Source organism: Myotis brandtii, unplaced genomic scaffold (assembly GCF_000412655.1).
Source record: "Myotis brandtii unplaced genomic scaffold, ASM41265v1 scaffold363, whole genome shotgun sequence".
Lineage (NCBI taxonomy): Eukaryota > Metazoa > Chordata > Mammalia > Chiroptera > Vespertilionidae > Myotis > Myotis brandtii.
In genome coordinates this window covers 1159396-1184082 of record NW_005363938.1, presented here as the reverse complement: position 1 = coordinate 1184082, position 24687 = coordinate 1159396, and the positions used below count along the sequence as shown (strand labels likewise).

The following is a 24687-nucleotide window of genomic DNA, read 5'->3' as shown; positions in this document are numbered from 1 at the left end:
ATTAAACTGTGCTCACTGCCTGGTAGGCAGTAGGCAGGCAGCAGGGGTGACTTGGTGGTGGGCTTCCTGGAAAGAGAGCACAGGCCTCAGGCGGCAGGATGTGCACCCCAGAGCTGCTCTGAGTCCTCTCCGTCTGGTGTCTGTGTCTTCCCTCTGCTGCAGGGCCTGGGCCTGATGACAGCCACTTGCTAAGCACAGTGGGGTCTCCCCCTCTGGTTCCCGGGCTCAGCGAAGGCAGCAGGCAGTGTGGGGAGACTTCCAGGCTTGAGGCCTGGGAGCTGGGGAAAGGGATGGAGTGGAAGGCCCATGCGTATCAGGTGGCTGGGGCTCCAGGTTTTGGGCCTGGGCTTGGTTCCTATGAGGACACAGAATGGGAGTCCTCCTTGGGGCAGCTCTGGCCTCCTGCCCGATCTGGTCCTTTGAAACCCCAAGAGTGGGGAGCCCAGTGTGTAGTCCGTGGCCTCACATCTCATGACTGTCCCCAGCCCTCATGCTGCACCAGGGACACCAGCAGAGGGGCACCACCTGCCCCAAGTCAAGCAGTGAGCAAACAGCATGGCACTCAGCTCAGAAGCCGTCTCAACGCCTGCCCAGCGAGGCCTTTTTCCAGAAGGTTCTACCCGTCGTGGCTCTGGGTACTGATTATACTCAGTAAACAGCCTCTGTACCTCACTTTGTTCACCTGTGAAATGGGGTGATAACCCTCCTGCCTCATACCCCTGAGGACAAGGGGAGGCTGGCGGTCACTTTGGAGGGAACAGGGGCCGAGGGACCTGCAGTCTTGTTTGTGTGTCTGCCTTTACCCAGTGCAGATGTTCCTGAAATATGAGTCAGCACAACTCTGTCACGTGCTTGCTCATTAAAATGAGGTGGACTTGGGCAGGTGTGTGAGACGCCGCTCCGGACTCGGGTGTGTTGGAATTCGAGTTTTGTATAAATTCATTTAATTTCTGTGAAAGCCTCCATCCTGCCAGGCTGCTGGGAAAGTTTAGCCTCTGATTTCAGGCTGACCCACCTCTCAGCGTTGACGCTGGTCCGCGGGCGGGCCCTGACCAGGACAGGTGACACAGGGCCCTGGAGGTCTGGAAGTTTGGGGCTGCTTGGGCCAGGACACCCCAGGAAGGGGCATCCCTTTTCCTTCCTGAGGTCTCTGTCACTCAAGGATCAGGATGGCTGTCCCCTTCCTCCCAGTCTCCCCCTGTTGAATGTTATCTTTACCCTTCTGTTTCCAACATGTTCCTGGCCCGAGCGTGGTGTCCTGGCCTCAATTCTCTTAAGCCCCCGAGGGCCTGGACAGGGACTGGCAAACTTTCTGTAAAGTGTCGGTAAATATTTCAAGCTTTGCTGGCTAGAGAGTCTCTGTAGCAATGACTCAATTCTGCAATTGTAGGTCAAAAGCAGCCCTAGGCAATGCGTCAATAATTGGGCATGGCCGCATTCCAATAAAACTTTATTTACAAAGATAGCTCAGCAAGAGAAGCAATCAACTTGGAAAACAGTATGGTAGTTCCTCAAAAAGTTAGTAATAGAACTACCATATGGTCCAGCAATCCCACTTCTGCGTATATATCTGGAAGAAAAAAAAAGAAAGAAAGAAAACACTAATTTGAAAAGATATCTGCACCCCCATGTTCATTGCAGCGTTATTCACAATAGCCAAGACGTGGAAACAACCAAAGTGTCCACTGATGGACGAAAGGATAAAGAAGATGCAGTACGTCTATGCAGTGGAATATTATTCAGCCTTAAAAAGAGAAAGGAACCTTGAGGACATTGTGCTAATTGAAATAAGCCAGGCACAGAGGATAGAGAATGCATGAGTCTACTTACACGAGGAATCTAAAATAGTCAAATCCATAGAGACAGAATGGAAAGGTGGTTCCCCGGGGCTGGGGAGAGGGAACAGGGAGATTTTAATCAACAGGCACGGAGTGTGAGTTGATCAAGATGCCTAAACTCTCCACATATAGAAATTTTTTGATATTTGCAACCATAGTAAAACAAAGACTTATATTTTTGACATTTATTTTATATATTTAAATGCCATTTAACAAAGAAAAATCAACCAAAAAAATGAGTTTGCGTGTCACCTCTGACACACGTGTCATAGGTTCGTCATCACTGCTCTAGAGGTCTGCTGTGCAACCCTGTGCCTACAGGCAACATTACCGTACTGTACACTTAAAACTTTGTTCACAGGGTAGATCTCATGTTAAGTGTTCTTACAATAATAATAATAAAATAATAATAATAATAATAATAATAATAATAATAAAGGGTTCAGCGGCTGAGTTTGGCCCCCAGGGCGTAGTGGGGGCCCCTGGCCTGGGCCTCTGGAAGCCTGTTGCCTCCCTGCAGTTGCAGCTCTCCTGGAGGCAGTGGGCGGGCAGGCTCTCGGTCTAGTCAGAAGGAAAGGGAGAAAATACCCCGGGGATGGAAGAGCACCGGGCTTTCCTCCTTGAACACTGCTTATTTGTGCAGACTTTGTGAGTCAAATCGCACTCCCTTATTTACCCTGGGGGAAGATACACGTCCCTGGCGGGATTTGCCTAAAGCTGATGCTGGGCGATCATCAGATTCTCTCCAGCTCCTCTGTGAACCTCTGAGCTTCTGCACGTCCCAGGCGCTCAGATGTGGGCCAAGGTCTCTGGCCCCCGAGGTCCAGCTGAGCTGGGGTGGAGTCCTGGTCCTGCGGCTTTCAGCCTGTGTGACCGTGAGCAAAGGATTCCTTATCTCTGGGCTTTGGTTGCCTCATCTGTAAACTGGGGAACTCACACCACCAGTGCTCAGGGTTGTCACAAGGCTCACATGACGGGGCCTGGCGGAGGTGGGTGGTAACAAGTGGGAACTGACGACCCAGCCTCACACTCCAGGGAAGGCTGGGTGTCGGAGGAGAAAAGGAGAAAGGGTGTTCGCGGGCACACTGTCTCCGGGTGAGGAAGCCTGGACCCAGGCCCCTCCCCACCTCCTGGCCTTCGCAGTCACTGTTCCCTAGGCCTGGAGCACTCTCTTATTGTTTTACATATATTTTTATTGATCTCAAAGGGAAGGGAGAGGGAGAGAGATAGAAACAATGATGAGAGAGAATCATTGATCGGCTGCACGCCCCACACTGGGGATCGAGCCTGCAACCTGAGCATGTGCCCAGACCGGGAATCGAACCGTGACCTCTGGTTCATAGGTCAAGGCTCAAACACTGAGCCACGCCAGCCGGGCAGCCTGGAGCACTCTTACCCCTCCCCTTCATCTGGTCCAAAGCTAGTGTCACTGCCTCAAAGAGCTCTTGGGCCCTGTCCTTTCACTGAATGAGCTGTTTCTACATGAGACTCAGGGCCGGCTGGGTGGGTGCAAACCTCCCAGCACACATGCCCCACAGTTCGTTGATGCTCCCATGTCACTGTTTTGAAAGTCTTAATAATTTCTGAGCCGGGGGCACTGAATTTTCATATGGTACTGAACCCCCCACACATTATGTCGCCAGTCCTGGTGGGGTTCGTGGGCTGAGTGCCTCCCCCTGCCAGACCATTCCCCTAGTTTCCTGTGGCTGGTCTAACAAATTCCCTCAGAGGTAGGAGCCTAAAGCAACACAGGTGTTAGCATGGTACCGTTCTGGAGGTCTGCGGTCTAACATGGGCTGCAGGGCTGGTTCCCTCCAGAGGCTCTGGGTGCGGGGAGGATAATCTGTTCCCTGCCTTTTCCAGCCTCCAGGCAGCCTGCGTTCCTTGGCTCATGGCCCCCTCCTCCAGCTTCAAAGCTGGCAGTGTCAGCGTCCTCTCTCCTCTCTGATCGCTGCTTCCCTCCCATCTCTCTGACTCTGTCCCTCCTGCCTCCCTCCAATAAGGATGCGTGATCAGGCTGTGCCCACCCAGATAATCCAGGAGAATTGCCCCACCTCAAAATCTCTACTTTATTCCCCTCTGCAAAGTCCCTTTGATCACCAAAGGCAGCGGTTCTCAACCTGTGGGTCGCGACCCCTTTGGTGGTCGAACGACCCTTTCACAGGGGTCGCCTAACACCCCCCTGCATATCAGATATTTACATTCCGATTCATAACAGTAGCAACATTACAGTTATGAAGTAGCAACGAAAATAATTTTATGGTTGGGTCACAACATGAGGAACTGTATTTAAAGGGCCAGAAGGCTGAGAACCACTGACCAAAGGTAACATAGGCACAGGTTCTGGGGATGAGGATGGGGACATCTTTGGAAGACTATTATTCAGTCTGTCACAACCGTGATAGCGGGGAGGGCGGGGCCTCATCTGCTCCCCACTGCATCCTCCTGACCTAGCACATTGCCGGCTTATAGTAGATGCTCAATAAATAACTGATGAATGAATGAATGAGGCACCGTGCATGATTGGAGCACCCGGTGTGAGGACTGGGAGGGCAGGAGACTGGCCGGAGCAGGGCCCAGACAGTCACTTTGCTGGGCTGCAGTTCTCCCTGGTGTGGGCCGGGCCACCAGGAGGCTGGCCTGAAGTGACAGAGCCCAGTTCCCAGGGGGTCAGGATTCCTAAAGGTCTTGAATGCCTTTGGCTGCCTGGGAAAGGGCATATGACCTTTGCTTTCCTCACTAGACCCCGTCACCTCCTCTCCCCCAGGGTCAGCCCTCCTCTGCCCTCTGGGGGGTGGGTGGGGGCGGGAGCAGTGAGGCAACCAAGCTATGGCAATGCCCTGCTCAGGGAGGTACTGCCAAGGGAGTTGCGTCATCGCAGTGGGGGCACGGCCATCCAGTGACTCCGAGGTCATGCCCGAAGCGCCTGGGCCCGTCCTGCGGCCAGCCGTGGGATGGGGTCTCTTTGGCTACGCTAACTGCTGAGCCCCGACTGTGTGTCCGGCGCCATGCCCAGCCCAGGAACAGTGCGGTGCAAAGGCCAGCGAGTCCCCGAATCCTGAGGCTCAGTCTCCCGACAGGGCACCGTGCGTGGTCCATGGTGTGGATTAGAGGACAGGCAAGGACACACTTCAGAGTCACTGCAGAGAGAGCAAAGAGCTGTGAACAAGTGACCACAGATGGTGGGTGAGGGGTCTGTCAGAGAGACTGACCCAGGCCTCTAAGCAGGTCGGGTTTGAGCCTCGCCCTGAAGGACTGGGGCTCCAGCCCCATGGGAGCCTGGGAAGCCGCTTTGGGCAGGGGCGTGGCAGAGGCCGAGGCCTGGGACAGGGATGGGGACAGGTGGGAGGGGAGGCCCGGGCCCTGCAGACTGGAGGGGCTGGGCTCTGAGTGGAGGGGGCAGGGGAGAGTGCCTGGCGGCCTGGGGAGGGGCTTTAGGGAGAGCTCCCAGGAGGCTGGGGGAAGCGGGCTTACTGAGAACACACTCTGGAGGCCAGCCCACCAGGACTGTTACATGGGAGCCTGCTCCCCGCTGCGCCACCCCTTCGGGGCCTCCAGCCAGGCCCCCGTCCCAGCGCCAGGCCTGTGGGGTGTCGCACAGAGCCTGTCCCTCTCCAGCCGCAGAGAAGTGCTGCACCAGGAAATGCCAGCCTCATTCTGAAGTGGGGCCACTGTCCCGGGCCGGGGTGGAGGGCTGGGTCTCCTCCCCCTTCCCCACCTGCTTCCCAAACCAGTTGTCCCTTCAGTGGATGCTTTGGGGACATTGATAGACATAGGCTCCAGGAGGGCTCCTTCCCACCTCGCCCTGGTGGACAGAGGACACCAGGAGACCCCCTCTGAGCACCTGGGGACTCCTAGAGTCACCTCCCCTCTGGAGGGTCTCAGAACCCCCAGCAGCAGCTGTTCTTGCCCATCACCCCAAAATACACCTTCCGGGTTGGGGGGCAGCAGACCCCACCAGGGTGGTGCCGGGGAGCGAGCTTGAAGGTCAGCACCCAGCTCTGACCAGGGAAGAGGCGGGTCTGGGTGTCCCCGGGACCTGGTGACCAGCTAGCTGGAGGCTCTGGCATAACGCCTGTGCCCATGGCCGTCCCTCCGCCTGGCTGTCTTGCCACACTGCTGACTTGGGTCACTTTTGTTCAAATATTGAAATACTTCCAGACTGTTGGCCAAGAGCTGCAACCCAGTGACTTCCTCGAGTGTCCCGACCACCCCAGCCGCCCTGGCCTCACTCCTGGGGCACCCACGGCCCAGCACCGAAGGGTTAGTGCTCAGTGGCCGGGGGCCCCAGGTGGTGGCGATGCTCTGATTATGGTCTGTACTGTCAAGGTCAAATACATCAATCCCACCCCTGCAGCCGTCCCCTCCCTGCCCACCTCCCTACCATCTCACTTCTCCGGTGGCTCCGCTCCTGTCTTGCCCGGACGAGTCCCTGGTTTGATTTGCTCGCCAGTGCCTCATGTGCTGTGAGTGAGTCAGGAAGGAGATGGCGCAGGCCCTTCATGGCCCACTCGGTGCCAGGGGCTTTCCCCACTCCACCTTGTTCTGGACTCTCCAGGAAGCCTCTGTGGATGCCCCCTTGCTAATGAACTTCTCTCCCACTTCCCACAGCGATGTGTGTCTGTGCTGAAACCCCTTCTTGTTTAATAGTTGTAGCTGCTTCATTCATTTGTTCATTTATTCATCCATCTGACACACATTTACTGTGGGCCTACTATGTGTCAGCTGCTGTTCTGGGGGCTGAGCTTCCTGCAGTGAGGGGGAGGGTGTGGCGGTTAGAGAGGCCAAGCTTGGAAATGAGAGGGCAGAGTGGAGTTATTGGCGAGGAGGTGTAACTTCCAGTTATTGGTCATAGGAAGGACTGGGGTGCAACCCCGGGTGGGGGGTGGTGAGAGGGTGAAGGATGGCATGGGGGGGGGCAAGGAGCTCAAAAACCCTAGAGGTTCATGGATGAACAAGGACAATGACAGGAATGGAGGGAGGGGGAGACGTGGTCTGGAGCTCTTAGCACCAGCGGCAACCCACCACCTCTTGCCTAATCCTCACAGCTCACCCTGGAGGGTGGGGCACACGACTACTCGCCCATTTCACAGATGTGAAGACTGACGTACAGATGCATTTGGTAACTTGCCTGAGGTCACGCCAAGCCTTAGTCTCTCACTTTGTGAAATGCTGCTGAGACCTCTTCCGTGCCGTGACGCTGCAGATGCTCAGCCTGCACCCGGCCCTCTGACACCTCGGGCCAAACAACCTTGTTCAGAGGCTTCTCTGACCGCCCGCTCCCGGGCAGGCAGCCTTCTGCTGTCTCCATATGATCTAATCCTACATGCATTTCACCTGTCCTCCGGAGCACTGGCACGGGAGGAGGGTGACATGTCTCTTCATGTGTGTCCAGCTTGGAGACAGCCATGAGACCAGCCTTGTGTTGGGCAGCGATGCCGGGGAAAACCCAGAAGTGGGGTCACCTGCAGTGCCCACCCGTGTTCCTGGTTCTCCGCTTCTCCAGGGCTTTCTCAAGCTCCCAAAGTAGCGAACAGGGCCTCCCCACCCCGGCCTCGGTGGGCGAAACTGGGTCCCTTTAGTTGGAGGGAGTGATGTCTGCCTCATGCCGAGACCCTGGTGGGCTTCTGGGGACAGCGGAGTAAACGCTGGGCCGCCCAGGATCCGTCAGTCACTCAGCACTCTTGCTTGGCAGCTCCTCTTTAAATTAAACACACAGAACAGCACTGTGCCCGTTGGTCCCCTGACCACACTTTGGGGAAACATCCCGTAGAAGTGAGGAGACAGATCCTAGGATGTCAGTACAGCGTGGTCGCTGAGTGGAGGGCTGGAAACAGCCTAAAGGGCCATCGGGAGGGATGGGCTGATACCTTGAACTACATGGAGAGCCATTGCCAATGGGGATGATTAGGAAGCTGCTGCAAAGAATGAGGTTGGTTCCTGGGAAAATATGGATGGAATTAGCTCATTTCTGTAAAAATGACACAAATAAACCACATACATGCAAATGCATGGCTGTGCAAGGAGAACTGTTTGGAAGGCAAAACGCCCAACTGTCCCCCCCCCCCAGGGGCACGCGGGGGTGTGGAAGGGGTTCGAGTGAAGGGGAAGGAGGAGATTTGGCTGTTTTTCTGTTCACGTCTGCTGTTTGGCTTGTTCCAAGGAGCATGTATTGCTTCTGTAGCTGGGAAGGAAGATCCAATAAAAGGCACTTTTAGAAATGGACGAGCTGGGTTCTGCACTGACAGGGCACTGCACTCAGCACTCACAGGCCGTTATGAACACTGGGGGGGGGATGGGGAGGTGCTATCGTCACCCCAATTCTTTAGCTTTCCCACAAAGACACAGGTGCCCGGGGACAGAGACAGGTCTCCCATCACATTATCCAGTCACCGTGTTTGGGGCCACCGTGGGTTGGGATGTGAGAAGGGCCTTGGCCGTCTCGGGGTTGGTTGGGAACACCTACATCTGTGGTGTCTGCCGAGTGGCTGGGCTGCCCACCCGTGGTGGGAAGGGGATGGCCACTCACATTTGACTGAGGCTTGAACGTCCCAGCCTTCCCACTCAACTTGGCGCCTCTTAGCCTAAGTCAGTGTCCATGCGGCCAGGCGCAGAGAAGCCACAGTGCACACGCCCCTCCTGCCCTCACCCCTGCTCCGGGGGCTTCTCAGAAGCCATGTGGGTCAGGCCCTGGCTGAGTAGCTCATTTGGTCAGAGCATCATCCCTACACGCCAAGGTTACATGTTTGATCCCCGGTCAGGGCACATACAAGAAGCAACCCATGAATGGAACAACAATTGATGCTTCTCTCTCTCTTTCTCTTTCCCCGTCCCTCTTCCTCTCCCTCTCCTTTCCTCTCTCTAAAATCAATCAATAAAATGCTGTTGTTTTTTTTTAAAGAAGTCATGTGTGTCTGGGAGGCAGCGTTCCCCTCTCTCCCCACCCCACACAGCCACAGGGGCCCAGTGCCCAGGGTCTAGCCAGGGAGGGCCATGCCAGCAGGTGGGCAGCTCCCGGCAGGACAGTGATGTGGACTCAGTTCCGGTGGCAGTTGTCGGGCTCAACTTCTCTCCAGAACGTTAGCAAATGGTATTGGACATTTACCATACGAAGGGGGACAGGTAACGTCTAAGAATCATGCCAGCACACTCACTTCCGGACGGGGCAAAATTAGAACTTGGCTGTCATCAAGAATGGCTGCCGATATCTAGCCGTGTCAGAAGCCATGTAGGGAAGTGAGGTCTTGCCACTGCGACAATCATTCATTTACCGTGTTGAGCACCTATGCCACCTCCAGCGTGTTGTGGGCTCTGCCTATGGTATTGGGTGGTGACACAGAGCAGTCTCTGCCTCCTGGAGCCTACAGACCATTCAGGGAGGCAAACAGAGCCACATGGACATCTGAGTTGAGACATAAACATTGAGAAGGAATCAGTTCTGCAAGAAGCTGGGAGAGATGGGATTCCAGGCAGGAGGCATGGCACATGCAAAGGCCCAGGGGCAGGAATGAGCTCAATGCATCTGGGGAACGGACGGGCATCCATGCGGGAGCAGCGGGAGCTGGAGGAGAGTGGTGGGGGTTGGGGCTGGAGGTGTGGGCAGGGCTTGGTTCACCTTAAATGAGCACCCTGGCTGCTCTGCAGAGAAGTGACTGTGGGCCAAGATAAGAGCTTTGATTTTACTATCCCAGTGGGGGCCACCGAAGGTAGTAAGCAGGTAGGACATGATCTGGGTCACCATAAATGACCACTCTGGCTGCCCTGCAGAGAATGGAGTGAGGCAGCGGTTCTCAACCTGTGGGTCGCGACCCCTTTGGAGACTGAATGACCCTTTCATAGGGGTTGCCTAGGACCATCCTGCGTATCAGATATTTACATTATGATTCATAACAGCAGCAACATTACAGTTATGAAGTAGCAACGAAAATAATTTTATGGTTGGGTCACACCATGAGGAACTGTATTTAAAGGGCCAGAAGGTTGAGAACCACTGGAGTGAGGAGACCAAGAGTGGAAGCAGGGAGGGGAATTGAGGGCTTGCTCCAGGGAAAAGGTGGTGCTGGCTTAGATGATGGTGGCAATGAAGGCAGAGGAACTTGGGTGAATTCAGGATATTTTGACTTAATAAGTTTGGATGTTGGGGTATGGGAAAGAGAAGAATTTCATGACTGACTCCTGGGTTTTCGGTCTGAATGACAGTGTTGAGTGGACAGAGAAGCGACTGACTGGGAGAAGAGTAGGTTTTGGGTCAGAAATAATGGAATCCGAGCCTGGTGACAGCAGGGCTGCAATGGGGCGAGAGAGAGCCACTGAAGTGGGGGAAGGATGTCAATAGACCATGTGTCCGATAGCATCTGCGGACCACACGAGCCTAGAACTTACTTCCACTGGTTCAAACCCGAAACATGCAAATCACTGCTGATGGTGGCAGGCACTGTTGGGGACCCACCCACATCCCATCAGCCCGTCCTGCTTTGAGGGCCCTGGCCTGGCTTCCAGCTGTAGCACCACATTTCTCTGGTTGCTGGAGCCTTCTCTGCCCTCTTACACGGCAGGGGAGCGTGGGGGGGAGGGGGGGGTGTCACATGCTCCGGAAAAGCCCTCAGCCAGTGACTGGAGACCTGGTGTGCAGTGCCGCAGCTCCCTCACCTCTCAGATGCATCCGTTCTGAGGTGTGTGTTCAACACCAAGTCCCCGGGGTCCCCAGGACAGATCCCCGCTTGCTTCCTGGCAGGCCCTCACTTGCTTCCTTTCTTGTCTCCCTCCCCCTTCCCACCCACGCTTTCTCCCAGCCCTCAAATGCATCAAGCGCATCCCTGCCCCTGGGCCTTTGCCCAGATTATTCCACCACTCGAATCCTTGTCTCAGGATCAGCTTCTGGATAAGCTTTCACCCTCAATCCAATCTCTCCATCCCATCAATTCTTCTTTTAACAAACATCTCAAATTCCTTTCTCAGCCTCACAGCCACCAGCCTGGTCCAAGCCGCCAACATCTCCGCCTGGCAACTGCAGTGACATTTTTATCACTATCCCTCCTTCCATGGCTTTCCTGTAATCTGTTGTCCACACAGCAGGGGTATAGGTTAAAATCTGCGTAAAATCATGTTCCCCTTCTGCTCAAAACTTCCCATGGCTTTCCCAGCATGCGTGGAGAAAGTTTCCAGTTCTTGCCTGTCGACCGAATGTGTGTGTCCTCTGAAAATCCATATGTTGAAATGGAATCTTCAATGTGATGGTGTTAGGATGTGGAGTCTTCAGGAGGCACTTAGGTCATGATGGTGGGGCCCTCATGAATGGGATCAGTGCCTTATAAGAGAGACCTCAGAGAGTTTCCTTCCCTTTCCGCACGTGAGCCCACAGTGAGACATGGCCGACTGTGAACTAGGAAGTGGGTCCTCACCAGCACTTTGGTCTTATAGACCTGTGAGTTTCATTGTTTATGAGCCACCCAGTCTGTGATGTTTTGGTGATAGCAGCCCAAATGGACTAAACCAGCCTCTGTGGCCACATGACCTGCCCTGCCCACCTTCCATCTTTGTCTTCATCCTCTCTCCTGACCCGCTCTGCTCCTGCTTTCCTCAAAATCCCAGTCTCTGTTCTTCCTCGGGACCTTTGCTCATGCCCGTCTGTCATTCTGGTGGACCCACTTCCATATCACCTTCTTGAAGAGATCTTTCCTGATCACCTTATCGAAAGTGATCCACCCCGTTTTCTTCTCTCCCCGGGGCCTCTGGTTTCTTTCGCAACACTCTTCGCAATTTGTAGTTGCTTGGTTGCTGCTTTACTTTTGTCCGTCTTCTTCCTCAAATGTTCAGCTTTTCGAGATCAGAGCCTGTGCCTGTTGCTTGCTGCCACATACCCAACACCTACTATAGTGACTGTCACTCAGTAGGTGTGCAGCTATTGGTTGCTGTGTAAGTGAAACACAATAGTCAAAGTCCTAGGAACCCACCCACTGGGACACAGCTGCCTTCTCACGGGTGACCCAGCAAGGCCTTTGTTGGAAGGTCTGTTCCCCAGAATTCCCCACACTCAGGTCTGTGTCCTCTTTAGCTTGGTGGTCAAGTCTCTGCCTCTGAGAGGCCCAGATTCTAGAACTGGGAGACCTGGGTTGGCTTCTTATAATGTGTCTCAGTTAGCCTTGGCTGCATGACAAACATCTCCCAAAACACAGCAGCTTAAAACAACCATTTGTTCTTTCACATGATTCTGGGGTTAGCTGGGTGGAGCCACTGCTGGTTACACCTGGGCTTTCTCAGCTGGAGGGGTAGCTGGGCTGGAAGGCCCAGAGCTCCGCTCCCTGGGTGGCAGCTGGTGCTGGTCGTTGGCTGGGTGGCCTCAGTTGGCCTCTCGTCTTCCGGTAGATGAGACCTGCTTCCGTTTGTGGAGGACATGAGGTCAGCATTCCAGATCAGCAAAGGCAGAATCTGTCAGCGTTCTAGAGACCTGGGCTTGTGGCTTGCACAGCCCTTTTGATACATTCTATTAGTCAAAGCAAGTCATTAGGCTAGCCTAGATTTATGGGATTGGAAAAATAAACTCCACCTCTTGGAGTAGATATTTAATCTACTAGAGTAGGCTACGAAGTCTTAGGCCAGTGATCTAGCCTCTCTTTTCCCCTCTGTGAATTGGGTCTATTGGCATCTATTTTATAGAATTGTTTGTGAGAATTAGATGATGCATGTGAAGTGCTTAGCTCACAACCTGTCTCTTAGAAAGTGCCCACTGAATAGGAACCATTGTTATTATTGTTGTTGTTAATATTATTACAGTAATTATAGTGGGGACTTAGCTATTGGATGGACGGATGGATGGATAGGTGGGTGAATCTGTGAATGGATGGATGAATTAACAGACAAACGGCTTTTGGCATTCAAATAGTATATAGTCCTGATGACTTATCTGATGAGGAAAAGTCATCACAGTTCATGGAGTGTAGAATAAACAGCAGCTCTTTGCTGTTGAGTTCAAACACTGATTTCTAAAGAGACCTGACCTCTTGCTCATCTGTATTTGGGAAGGGGGAGGGGTGGTCAGGCAATTCTGCTGCAGGCTTTGTGCACAAGAGGTGATATGCTGCTCTCTCTCTCTCTCTCTCTCTCGCTCGCTCTTTCTCTCTCTCTCTCACACACACACACAGCCTTGGTTAAACGTAACCAAACACTAACAATTGTGACAAACACAGCTTCCCACTGGAAAGCTAAGCAGCAAACCACATGTGGTTGGAGCACAGAGAGTCTGTTGACACACATTCCTCCAGGCGCTGGCTGCTGGCTGGGTAAGGCTGGGCTGGGCAGCTGTGAGGGGCTCCCCAGCTGGCCCTTCGGAGCAGAGCCGCCTCTTCTAGGTCCTGTTTTGGGGACCAGGCATACAGGCCGGGAGCCAGAGGGCTGCCATGGGCAAGCGTGGAGGTGACCTTCTTGGGAAATATGGCCTTTCAGAGCATTTGGGCTCTGGGGTTGGCCAGGTGCATTGTGAGCTGTTGGGAATGTTGCCACCTGCTAGTGACATTTTCCCTGTCCAGCCTGACATTGGTTGTGGGCTTGGCAAGGAGAAGGAAGGGCTGGGGAGGGAGCAGGGAGGTGCATTCATTTGCTAGGGCTGCCACAACAGACTACACAAACCCTGGGCGTACAAAACAGCAGACTTACCCTGTCACAGCTCTGGAGGGTAGACGTCCAAAATCAAGGTGTCAGCAGGGCTGTGCTCCCTCCAAAGGCTCCAGGGAAGAATGTTTCTCGCCTTTCCTAGCTTCTAGAGGCTCCCTTACTCCTTGGTGTTCCTTGGCTTGTAGATGCCTCATTCCAATCTCTGCCTCTGCCACCACATGGCCATCTCCCTGTATGTGTCTCTGTGTGTCCTTCCTCCTCTCAGGAGGACAGTAGTCATTGGATTCTGAGCCCACCTAGCCTAGCACGAGCTCCTCTTACCTTCCTCATGATCTGCTGGACGGAAGGCAGACTGGCTTCCCAGCATGAGCACCCCTAAAACCTAAGGGGGGTTCGGGCAGCCATTTGGGGGATTCAGGACAGGACTTGGTCTTTCAGGCTGGATGCCTGTGTGTGCGCACAAGGCCCTTCCAGGTGCAGAATGGAGGAGGGTGGGGAGAGGATAGAGTGATCTGTAGAAGCCCAAGGAATTAGGGAGAATTTTTTAAAAAAATATATTTGTATTGATTTCAGAGAGGAAGAAAAGGGAGAGAGAGATAGAAACATCAACAATGAGAGAGAATCATTGATCGGCTGCCTTCTGCACGCCCCCCCACCCCCCTACCCCCCAACTGGGGATCGAGCCCACAACCCGGGCATGTGCCCTGACCGGAATTGAACCCAAGACCCTTCAGTCTGCAGGCTGATGCTCTATCTACCAAGCCAAACTGGCTAGAGCGGATTTGGGGAGAATTTTGGAATCAGACCTGGCCTTCCAGGTTGTAGCGAAGGCATGTTTGTCAGGGAGGGAGGACATCTTTTATTTACAAGGCTTCTTAGCAGGCTTATCATGGTTAAATCTCTGGTTTATAGTACATGGGCCTCCATTCTCATTCTTACCCTGTGCCCTGCACATGTTACAGGCTGAGTTGAGAGGGAGGCATCCGGAACCCTCTGGACTCAGAATCCAAGAATCATCCTTGCCCCATCACTCTGAATGGTGAGTGTGTGTGTGTGTGTGTGTGTGTGTGTGTGTGTGTGTGTTACTTGTTTTTTGTCAGTTTCTCTCACTAGCATATAAACTCCGTGAAAACGGGGACTTGTTCTTCCCATCTGTAAAATGGGATTAATAACACCCACGGCTCCGTAGTGCTGCTGGTGGAGTGAGCGAGGCTGGACGGGAAGCACAGCATGCACCGAGAGGCTGCACTGTGCAGTGAGCCGTGCCTGGGAGTACAAGTGGCGGCTTGTGGAGTGAATGACGGCATTGATAGATGGACGCAGGGAGCTGTGTCCTGCCTGCTCTTGGGCCTTCAGACTTTGTGCTCGAAAGTCTGGTGGGACCAAAGGATTGTGTGATTCTCAAAACATGGCAGAGGCAAATGTGTACCTTCAGATCAAGGCCAGCCTTCCCCAGCAAGAATATATGATGACTGGCACTTTGAGAAAATTCCTCTGGATGCCCAGAGGAGCCATTCTGGAGGAGAAGGGAAGAATGGATATAGGAGAACCAAGGGGGAGGCAATTCTTTCTTTTTAAAAAAAAATTCTCACTTGATATGTTTTCATTGATTTTAGAGAGAGAAAGGGGGAAGGGGGAGAGACAGAGAGAGAGGAGAAACATCAATCGAGAGAGAATCATCGATAGGTTGCCTCCCATACGTGCCCCATATGTGGCCTGGCCGGAAATCAAACCCACAACCTTTTGGTATATGGGATGACACTCCAACTGACTGAGCCACCCAGCCAGGGCTGGGGGGCAGTTCTTAAAGGCCCAGGTTTGGGAAGATGAGGGCGAGTTGGGCAGGTGGAGAGGTGAACAGGGAAAGAAGCCAACTGCTTCCAGGGCTGCCCAAGGAGCCCATCTGACAGGACTTCCTGACTCTTGGGTGTGTCAGAGAGGGAGCAGGAAGGACATCTAGTTTCTAGCAAGCACCACCAGACTGCAGGGGGTGTCTTCTCTAAGATGGAGGGGAGGCTCTTGGATTCCATTTTGGACAAGTTGAATCTGAGGGACCACCAAGACATCTAGGAATTAGCCCAGGTTTGAATCCCTGAGCACATACTGGCAGTATTATCTGGGCAAGACTCCCTCACCCCTCTGAGCCTCAGTTTTCCCATCTGCAAAATGGAATACCTCAGCAGGTGATTGTGAAGATCCTATGTGGGAATGCATGCAATTTGCCCAACCTAGAGCCAGACACCATGAGGAGAAGTGACTGTCTATACTACACTCTGTCAGTTACACACAGGGACTCACAAGACAAATTGGCTTTAACAGACAAAGAATTCACTGTTTGTAACGAAAATCTAGGGAGTAGATCTGACTTCCCCTGGCTGCATCTGGGGCTCGAACATTGTCACAGGGGATTCATGTCCCTCAGATATCTTCCTCCCACTATGGTTTACCAGCTCAGCAAATCCATTGACAGGTGGGGTGGGTATGGGTGTGGGAGGGATGTGTTTTTCTATAGTTTTGGCAGTAAAGACTGTTCAAGGAAGATTCTGATTGGCCCAGCTTGGTCATATGCCCACCCCATAGCCAATCAATGTGGCCAGGCTTGGGTCACAAGATTGTGACTAAGGTGGAAGCAGTACAGACAAAACCAGCCAACCTCCAGCATGTTCTCAGTCTGTCCAATGGGAGTTTCTGGGTGGCAGGAGCTGTGTATCTAAAAGTTTCTGGCACAGTAGCCAAGAGGTGGAAGTAACCTAAATATCCCATGACAGATGAGTGGACAAAGAACATGTGGTATATGCATACAATGGAATATCATTCAGCCATAAAAAGGAGAAAATCCTGACTTATGTGAACACATGGATGAGCCTGGAAGACATCATGCTGAGTAAAATAAGCTGACACAGGACAGTATACTGCGTGGTTCCGCTCATTGTGAGGCACCTAAAAGAGTCCCTGTCATAGAACCAGAGAGTAAAATGGGGAATTGCCAAGGGCTGGGAGGAGGGAGAAATGGGGAGCCACTGGCCCAGGGGCACATGTGTCAGTTATGCCCAGTGAGCTCTGGGCATCTAATGTACAGTAAGTGGTAGCAGTTAGCACTGTACTACTGTACACTAACATTTTTGCTAAGAGGGTAGAGTTAATGTCAAACATTCTCATTACAAAAATCCTATATAATAAAGAGGTAATATGCAAATTGACAGTCACATCCTCACAAATGGCTGCCTACAACCAGGCTGGCAGGGGGTTTAGTGAGGGACAACCAAACGACTAAACAAGTAGGCTGTGTGGAGCAATCAGGCCGGCAGGGGAGGCAGTTGGGGGCGACCAGGCTAGTGGGGGTGGGGGTGGGGGGAGGTAGTTAGGAGCGACCAGGCTGGCAGGGATGGGGCAGTTAGGGGCGACCAGACAAGCAGGCAGGTGAGCAATTAGGAGCCAGCAGTCCAGGATTGTGAGAGGGATGTCCAACTGCCGGTTTAGGCCCGATCCCAGGGATCGGACCTAAACCGGCAGTCAGACATCCCCCGAGGGGTCCTGGATTGGAGAGGGTGCAGGCTGGGCTGAGGAGATCCCCCCAGCCCCCGTGCACAAATTTCGTGCACTGGGCCTCTAGTAAGATTAATAAAGAGGGCAGGAGGGAACTTATGGAGGTGATATTTAGGGCATAGATTTTACGGGTGTAGGCTTCACGGGTGTAGGCTTATCTCCAAATTGATCAAGTTGCATACATTAAATATGTACAATTTTGGAAGTCAACCATGCTTCAATAAAGTGGTCTAAAAAATAAAAATTATGTTTCCGGTGCATAGCAGGTGCTCAGTTCCTGGTGGCTGTTTGCATTAGGATCCTGGTGGTGGACATGAGGATGACCCTCCATCCACGTGTTTTAAAGTCCTTTGCAAACGTGGCCTCCACCCCAGCAACCCCATATTCTTTAGCGTCCACTTTCCCTCAGCCTCCTGCAGCCTTTCACCAAGCTTAGTTCTGGGGGGCTGTGGCTCCCCTCACGCCCGTGGCAGGCCACCCTGCTGTAGTCTAGTCGACCACGAGTGGGCTCAGGGCTGCTCTGGCACTGACCCCACCCAGGCAACCCAGGGACACCCTGTTATTCCCGGGGACCTTGCAGGACCCCTGGCATTCCCGGGCAGCCTGCGATCCAGAGAGAGGCAGACAAGACTGAGAAAACAGGTTTTTCAGACTTAGACAAAGATCTTTGCGGTTCATAACGTCAGCGAGAACATTCCAGAACCCCCTGGGGCGAGCTGCGATGTGGATGCTCCTTTCAGCATCTGCCTGTGATTGGAGCGGCCGGGAGCTCCCTGCCAATTGGCATGGGCGCTGTGGAAGCTGGAACTTTATAGCTTAGCAACGAGAAATGTGGAGGAACTCTGGAATTAATTTCAGGAAAGGGGAAAGAAAAAGCAAGGAGGTAATTAGTAGCCAGATAATCAGGCTGCGCCGTTTTCTTACTACCTTTGCGGCCAAAGCAAGTCGTGAACATTTTCGGCGTTGGTTACAAGCAGAGAAGGAACCAGCCAGCTATCTTGTCTCAAACCCTAATGTTTTGTTTTTTCCTAAGCTGGTGCTGGAGTAGGAATGTGAACAGAGCCAAGAAAGAGTGTATAGACAGGTATAATAATGAAAGAAAAAGCATGGCGCTCCTGGCTGCCATCGCTCCTTCCGGAAGCCCCTCGGCCAGTCTTTTTCTGGGATCATTTTCTGTCATGTGACGGATCCCAGCCTGTCTGGCATGGGGCTGGAGGTCAGGGTGGCTATACAGGCTCTGTAATTTCAGGTGGAGGCCTGGTTGGAGGTGACGATGGTACTGGTTGGTCCATCTGATGACTGTTTATTTTTTTAATCCGCACCTGAGGATATATTTTTATTGATTTTAGAGAGAGAGGAAGGGGGGATAGGAGAGAGAGAGAGAGAGAGAGAGAGAGAGAGAGAGATGAGAGAGAAACATTGATCGATTGCCTCCCGTATGTGCCCTGACTGGGGATCAAACCTGCAACCTAGGTATGTGCTCCAACCAAGAATTGAACCCACATCCATTTTTATTGTACAGGACGATGCTCCAACCAACTGAGCCACCCCGCCAGGCCTGATGACTGTTGACTGAGCACCATTCATGTGTCACCACTGAGTCAGGGGCTGTGAAACAGAAGTGAACATCACATACCCATCCCCGTGGGCTGACAGTCTAGCCAGGGGTGGGAGAGACTAGATATTAATAATCCGTTAAATATACAAATAGCTATGTGATTACGACTGTGCTGGTTCTGTGGGAGGAAAGGGTGGGGTGGTGGGAAAAGGTATGTGTGTGAGGGGGGAGGTATGGTTAGGTCTCTGGCTATCCGGGTCCTGCTGGGGATATCGTAGCGGTAGGGTGGGTTCAAGAGGGAGGCTGCACAGCGGGACTGGACAAGCCCCGCCAGGGGGCCTCAGGCCTGCGAAAGGGAGAGTTTGTCCTAAAGCAGCCGTGGGCAAACTACGGCCCGCAGGCCGGATCCGGCCCGTTTGAAATGAATAAAACTAAAAAAAAAAAAAAAAAAGACCGTACCCTTTTATGTAATGATGTTTACTTTGAATTTATATTAGTTCACACAAACACTCCATCCATGCTTTTGTTCCGGCCCTCCGGTCCAGTTTAAGAACCCATTGTGGCCCTCGAGTCAAAAAGTTTGCCCACCCCTGTCCTAAAGCCATGGGAGAAATGAGACACTAGTTGGACTTGTAGACTGGGGTACGGGGCCAGTAGGTTTACAGTTCAGGAAGAGCACTCCGGCTGTTGGGGGCGGTGGGGGGACAGATTGGAGAGGTGTAAGGAAGGATGCTGGGTGATGGGCCATTCCAGAGGCCCCTGGGATGACACGTGGGTGGTACCCCAGGGGCCACAGGCGTGAAGCCCAGCACTTCTACGGGGCCTTAGAGGTTCTCCCCAGCCAGCTCCATCCCAGAGCCGCATTCTGGAAAACGTCCATTTAGACACCTCACTAGTAGACAGCGTGACCAGCTCATCCTGGGTAGCCCAGGACTTTCCTGGTTTGAGTATCTAAGTGTCCGGTCCCAGGACAGCTCGGACAGGGTTAAATGGGGCAGTGAGAGTCAGCTTCCCTCACGCATGGGGCCTCCCCTCACCTTCTCCTCCAGCAGGCTGGATACAGGCTGAGCGGCTAATTCCCTGTGGGGCCCAGGATAAATTGCTTGGCCTCTCTGGGCCACTATTTCCTCATTTGTAAAATGGAATTTGACCCGGAGAGCTTGTTGGTCTCCTAGCTTTTCTGATTTCCTGCCCCTGTGGCTGCATTTCAAAGCTTAATGCAGAGGGTCAATCGCAGGGCCCTGTATCCACGGGATAGCCTTGGGCAAGGTCCTTGCCTCTCCGTGCTTCCTTTCCTCCCCCACAAAATGGGAATAATAGTACCTCCCGCGTGGAAATGTACGCGCTAAGTGAAGTGAAATTGTTCCGTGTGTTTGCATAGCTGGATACTCAGTAGTTGGAAGTATGGATACTCTGGTTAATGAAAAGTATGATTGAGAGATATGGTATTTCCTAGGTAGTGACTGCCAGTTTTCAAAAAATTAGGATGTGACTAAGCACCCTTACATCTCAAATTTTATAACATGTGCCTTTCATGGCACTTATACTGCAGTCTGTTAAGATTGCCTTTCACCTCTGAATGTCTAGTTCCACGTGGTGGAGACTAGGTCCTTTTTGCCACCCCTTTTCCCCCCCCCCCCCCCCCCCGCCAATAATATGTATTGAGTTAGTTGAGGTCACATTATGCCTGTTTTACAGATGAGAAAAATGAGGCTCAGGATGGTTAAATGCCTGCTTTTAAGTGGGGAAGTCAGAATTTGAAGCTAAATCCAATTCAGGGTCCTGTTCTTTCCACTAATGGACCTCTGTTTCCTCAGGGGGTGCACAGGGAGGGCAAGGCTAATGGGGAGGGGGTGCAAGGAGGCAGATCGGATGGGGGTGCCCCTGGTGAAGGTCTGACTAGGACCAAAGGGAGAGGCTATGGTGGGCCTGGCACGACACTGGAAGCCTGGCCTGATCCTCATGAGGACAGGAACCTTTGGGATGGTGCTGTCTCACCTAACTGGTTGCCATGGAGACAGGAGGAGGGGTGTGTGTGTGTGTCTGTGTGTGCATGCGCGTGCACGCACACATGCATGCTAAGATTTATTTCAAATCTGCTACCCAGGTTTGCCCCAGAGATGCCACCAGCGGGTGGGCAGACCAACCCAATACCCTTGAGTGAAGGGAAGGAAAAATCTGTTCTTCACTTTTAAATTTACTTTTATTATGAAAAACTTTAAGCATACACAAGAGCAATGTGGTACAATGAACCCCAACTACCCATCTCCCAGCTTCAACAACCACCAACTCTCAGCCAGTCTTGTTCCATCTATAACCGTTCTCCTCCTCTTTCATCTCAGATATTTAGAAGCAAAATCCAGACAGAAATCATTTCTTTTGCGAATATTTTCGTATATGACTCCAAAAGAGGAGTGGGGTTTATCCCACCATAACCCCTACTAAAACTAACAGTAATGCGTTAATATCAGCAAATATCTACTCAGTGTTCAAAATTCTTTGGTTGTTTCATAAATGTTTTCTTTACAGTTGGATAAAATTGGGACCCATACAAGTTCCCTCCATTGGGATTGGTTGATGTGTCTCTTACGTCTCTCTCAATCCGCAGGTTCTCTCTCCCTCCCTTTTTCTTCCCTTGCAATGTCTTTGTTGACAGAGCTGGGAAACACTTTTATTCTGTCAGGCAGATTACAGCATGGGCTCGTCCCGAGGCTTCCACTCCAAAGGTGGGGCTACAGACCCCACTTTGTCCCTGTGGTCTCGCATCCCATCTCCTTTCTTCCGTGGCGGCGTGACAGGGCCTGTTCCTGAAAGCAGAGCTCCTCACCGTGTCTCCATCGAGCAGGGCGCGTGTGGGAAAGCACCCAAGTCTTCCCTGCCTGCAGGAAGGAACCCGAGCCGTTTGATGGAAGGCTCAGATGCAGGCCTGGGGGAAGCCCACGCCTGGGTCCACAGCGACCCCATTCTGCTGGGAGATGAGCCAGTTCTTTCCATCTTACTGTGTGTGGACCCGTTCTTCTAGCTGCTCTCAATCCTGGCTGTACACATGGGGAATTATAGAGCCCCTCATGCCTGTCTCCCCGCCTCCCCACCCCCCCGATCACAGTAAAGTCATAATCTCCAGGGCTGGGACCATATCATCAATATTTTTTAAAGCAGCCCAGGTAACTTGAATGTGCAGCCAGGGTTTAGCCTCACAGCTCTAGTCCTTACTTCTCAGCCCCACAAAGAGAAGCAAGAAGCGAGGGTCTAACGGTAGAATTTTGAAGCCAGGGGTTGGACTTCTACCTGTGAACATTCTGGGACAGCACTGATCACGAGAACTTCCCACAGTCATCGAAATGGTCCGTATCTGAGCTGTCCAGTGTGGTGCCCACCAGCCACACCTGGTGAGTGGGCACTTGTGCTGGCTACTAGTGCAACCTAGGAAGTGGATTTCTTTGATAATTTTTAATTAATTTAGACATAAATAGCCACCAGTGGCTAATAGCTACAAACTTGGACAATGTCACTTGGGGAAGTTACTGAACACCTAGAAACCTCATATCTGTAAAATAGGGACGAATAAGAGTTCCTTCATTGGGCTGTTGTCAGGATTAGAGATAAAGTATATTAAGTGCCTGGTGTGCACAAGGCAGTCAATAAAGTGACGCTTATTTCCTATTAACACCAGCCTTTCGTTCCTAAAAAAGAAAAGAAAAGAAAAAAGCTTGCCTGGCAAAATGAGTGCTCAGAAGCACCCCACCACAGAGACAAAAAATTCTAAGCTGTTCCAGAAAAATCCTTGGAAAATATTCCTTAATTGTCAAGTTCAATTGCAGCCGGAGGTTATCAGTTGCAAGGGGTGTATTTCATGACAGATCTTGCCACAGCTCAATAAATTAAGCAATCACTCACAATAACATGTTGCTTTAATCCCCTCTTGGACCAGTTTCAGGTTGTTGGGTTTGTATATCAGCACAGCCCTTGAAAGGCGACTCACATTGGCCTCGTTTCTTCTCCCTCAATTCATCAGCTCCTCTTTGCGCCTCCTGACCAGCAGGAGGGAGGACTGGAGGCAGAGCAGACCTCCTTTTATCAAAACTGGAGCGTTTTCCATCTTCTGGCCTTTCCAGGATCTGCGTTTCATTCGCTGAAATTACTGGCAGGTTTATCTGCAACGAAGACAGAAAGCGACACCGCTCAGCAGCCCGGATCTGGATGCAGAAAGCTAACTTGCCACAGCTTTTCCATTCTTGTCTCCCTAGTGGTTTATAATCTCACAGTCGAATTTCATTTCCCCTAGAAACTTGGCACCAGAGGTGTTGGGCCTGGGAACATATTTGTTTGTGTAAATTAACAGAAAAATATGTTTTGTCCATATTTAAGTTCTAACTGTACTAAAGATATAAATACTGGATTCCACAATGCTTCTCGCTGCACGGGCCTGGCTCACCTCCCCAAACTCTGCCTTTGTTTATAAAACCCAAGCTAGCGAGAACTGCGAACACTTACTGCCGCAGAAAGCTCCAGGGGTGACCTCAGAGGCCGGGTCCACCCCCATCCAGGCTGGCATGGAACGTGTACTTACCTCATTTGTATTTGCTTCCCCTGGCACACAGGGCACACACACTGTTTATGGGTGTGGGGATGAGACCAGCTTTTTGAAGGGCACTGGGCTGTAGCTGTAGAAATTAAAATGCACATATACTTTGATTGAGGGAAGTTCCACTTCTTGCCCAGGCCAGTGTGTTCAGTGGTTAGAGCATCAGCTGTGCTCCAAGGGTCGCAGGTTCAATTCCTGGTCAAGGGTGCATGCCTAGGCTGGCTCCCTGTCCCCTGATGGGGGCCCTGCTGGAGGTAGCCAGCTGATGTCCCTCTCTCTCTCTCTCTCCCCCCTCTCCCTCTCCCTCCCTCCCCCCTTCCACTCTCTCTGAAGAGCAATGGAAAAATTATCCTCTGGTGAGGATTAATAAAGAGAGAGAGAAAGAGAGAGAGAGAGAGAGAGAGAGAGAGAGAGAGATCCACTTCTGGGAATGTATCCTATGAGTACACTCAACACATGCCAAAGAGCATATAGTTTTCAACAACAAAATCCTCGAGTTAACGAAAATGTTGGCCAGTGTGGGACAGTTAAGTAGATGCTATGCTAGAAGTCACTAGAAAGAATGAGGTGGGTCAGAGGGCTGTCCTGTCTTCAGAATATATTGTAACACCCTCGGTTATCTTAATGTTATGAGCAAAAAAGTGTATGCAGCCTGGCCGGCATGGCTCAGTGGTTGAGCATCGACCCATGAACCAGAGGGTCACAGTTTGACTCCCGGTCAGGGCACATGCCCGGGTTGCAGGCTTGATCCCCAGTGTGGGGTGTGCAGGAGGTAGCCAATCAATGATTCTCTCTCATCATTGATGTATAGTTCTCTCTCTCTCTCTCTCTCTCTCTCTCTCTCTCTCCTCTCCCTTCCTTTCTAAAATCAATAAAAACATATTTAAAAAAAGAAAAAGTGTATGCACTTGAATATACTTAGAAAATTTGTGAAGATTATATAAACTGCCTACAGTGGTTACTTTTTAGAAAATGCAACTGGAGTTCAAGAAAAATTGCAAAGGGGCTCCTTTATTTCCCACATATACTCTTCTGTACTATTTTTATCCTAAGCCTGCTATGATTTCTTTTAATTGGGATAATTAAAAAACAAAATGGTGCTCTAAAAATCATGTTCACACTCTGATTGGAGCAACATAATACAACAATAATACTCTTTTCATTACGTGTCTGTCAGGCCAGTGGAGTGGTGGTGGGAATCTTTGCTTTTTCTGCTCTTTGTGCAAATAACCAGTAGTGGGCTGAACGGTGGTCCCAGAGAGCTAAGATATATCCACTTTCTAATCCCGGGTGCCTGTGAATGTTACCTAATGTGGTAATATGGCAAAGACGTGACTAAGTTAAGGGTCTTGAGAGGAGTTGTTGATCCTGTGTTATCCAGATGGGCGCTAAATGCATCTCACACCCACCCTTGTAAGACGGAGGCAGAGACAGACACAGAGAGGAAAACGGATAAGACAGAGGCAGAGACTGGAGTGATGTGGTCACAATTCAAAGAATATCAGAGCCACCAGAAGGTAGACGAGGCAAGGAACGGATTTCCCCCCGGA

At 51.8% G+C, this 24687-nt stretch overlaps 1 long non-coding RNA gene across 3 annotated transcripts in view; it reads right to left on the bottom strand.

Moving 5' to 3' along the window:
• Positions 1–20736: 20736 nt before the first annotated feature.
• LOC102243470 overlaps positions 20737–24687 on the bottom strand; it is a 12486-nt gene continuing 8535 nt past the window's right edge. For 2 of the 3 annotated variants that reach the window (XR_001363251.1, XR_001363250.1), the window contains one exon: positions 20737–23216. This is a non-coding gene — a long non-coding RNA (uncharacterized LOC102243470). The remainder of the gene's footprint in view (positions 23217–24687) is intronic. The other variant, XR_313926.2, reaches the window with a different exon arrangement.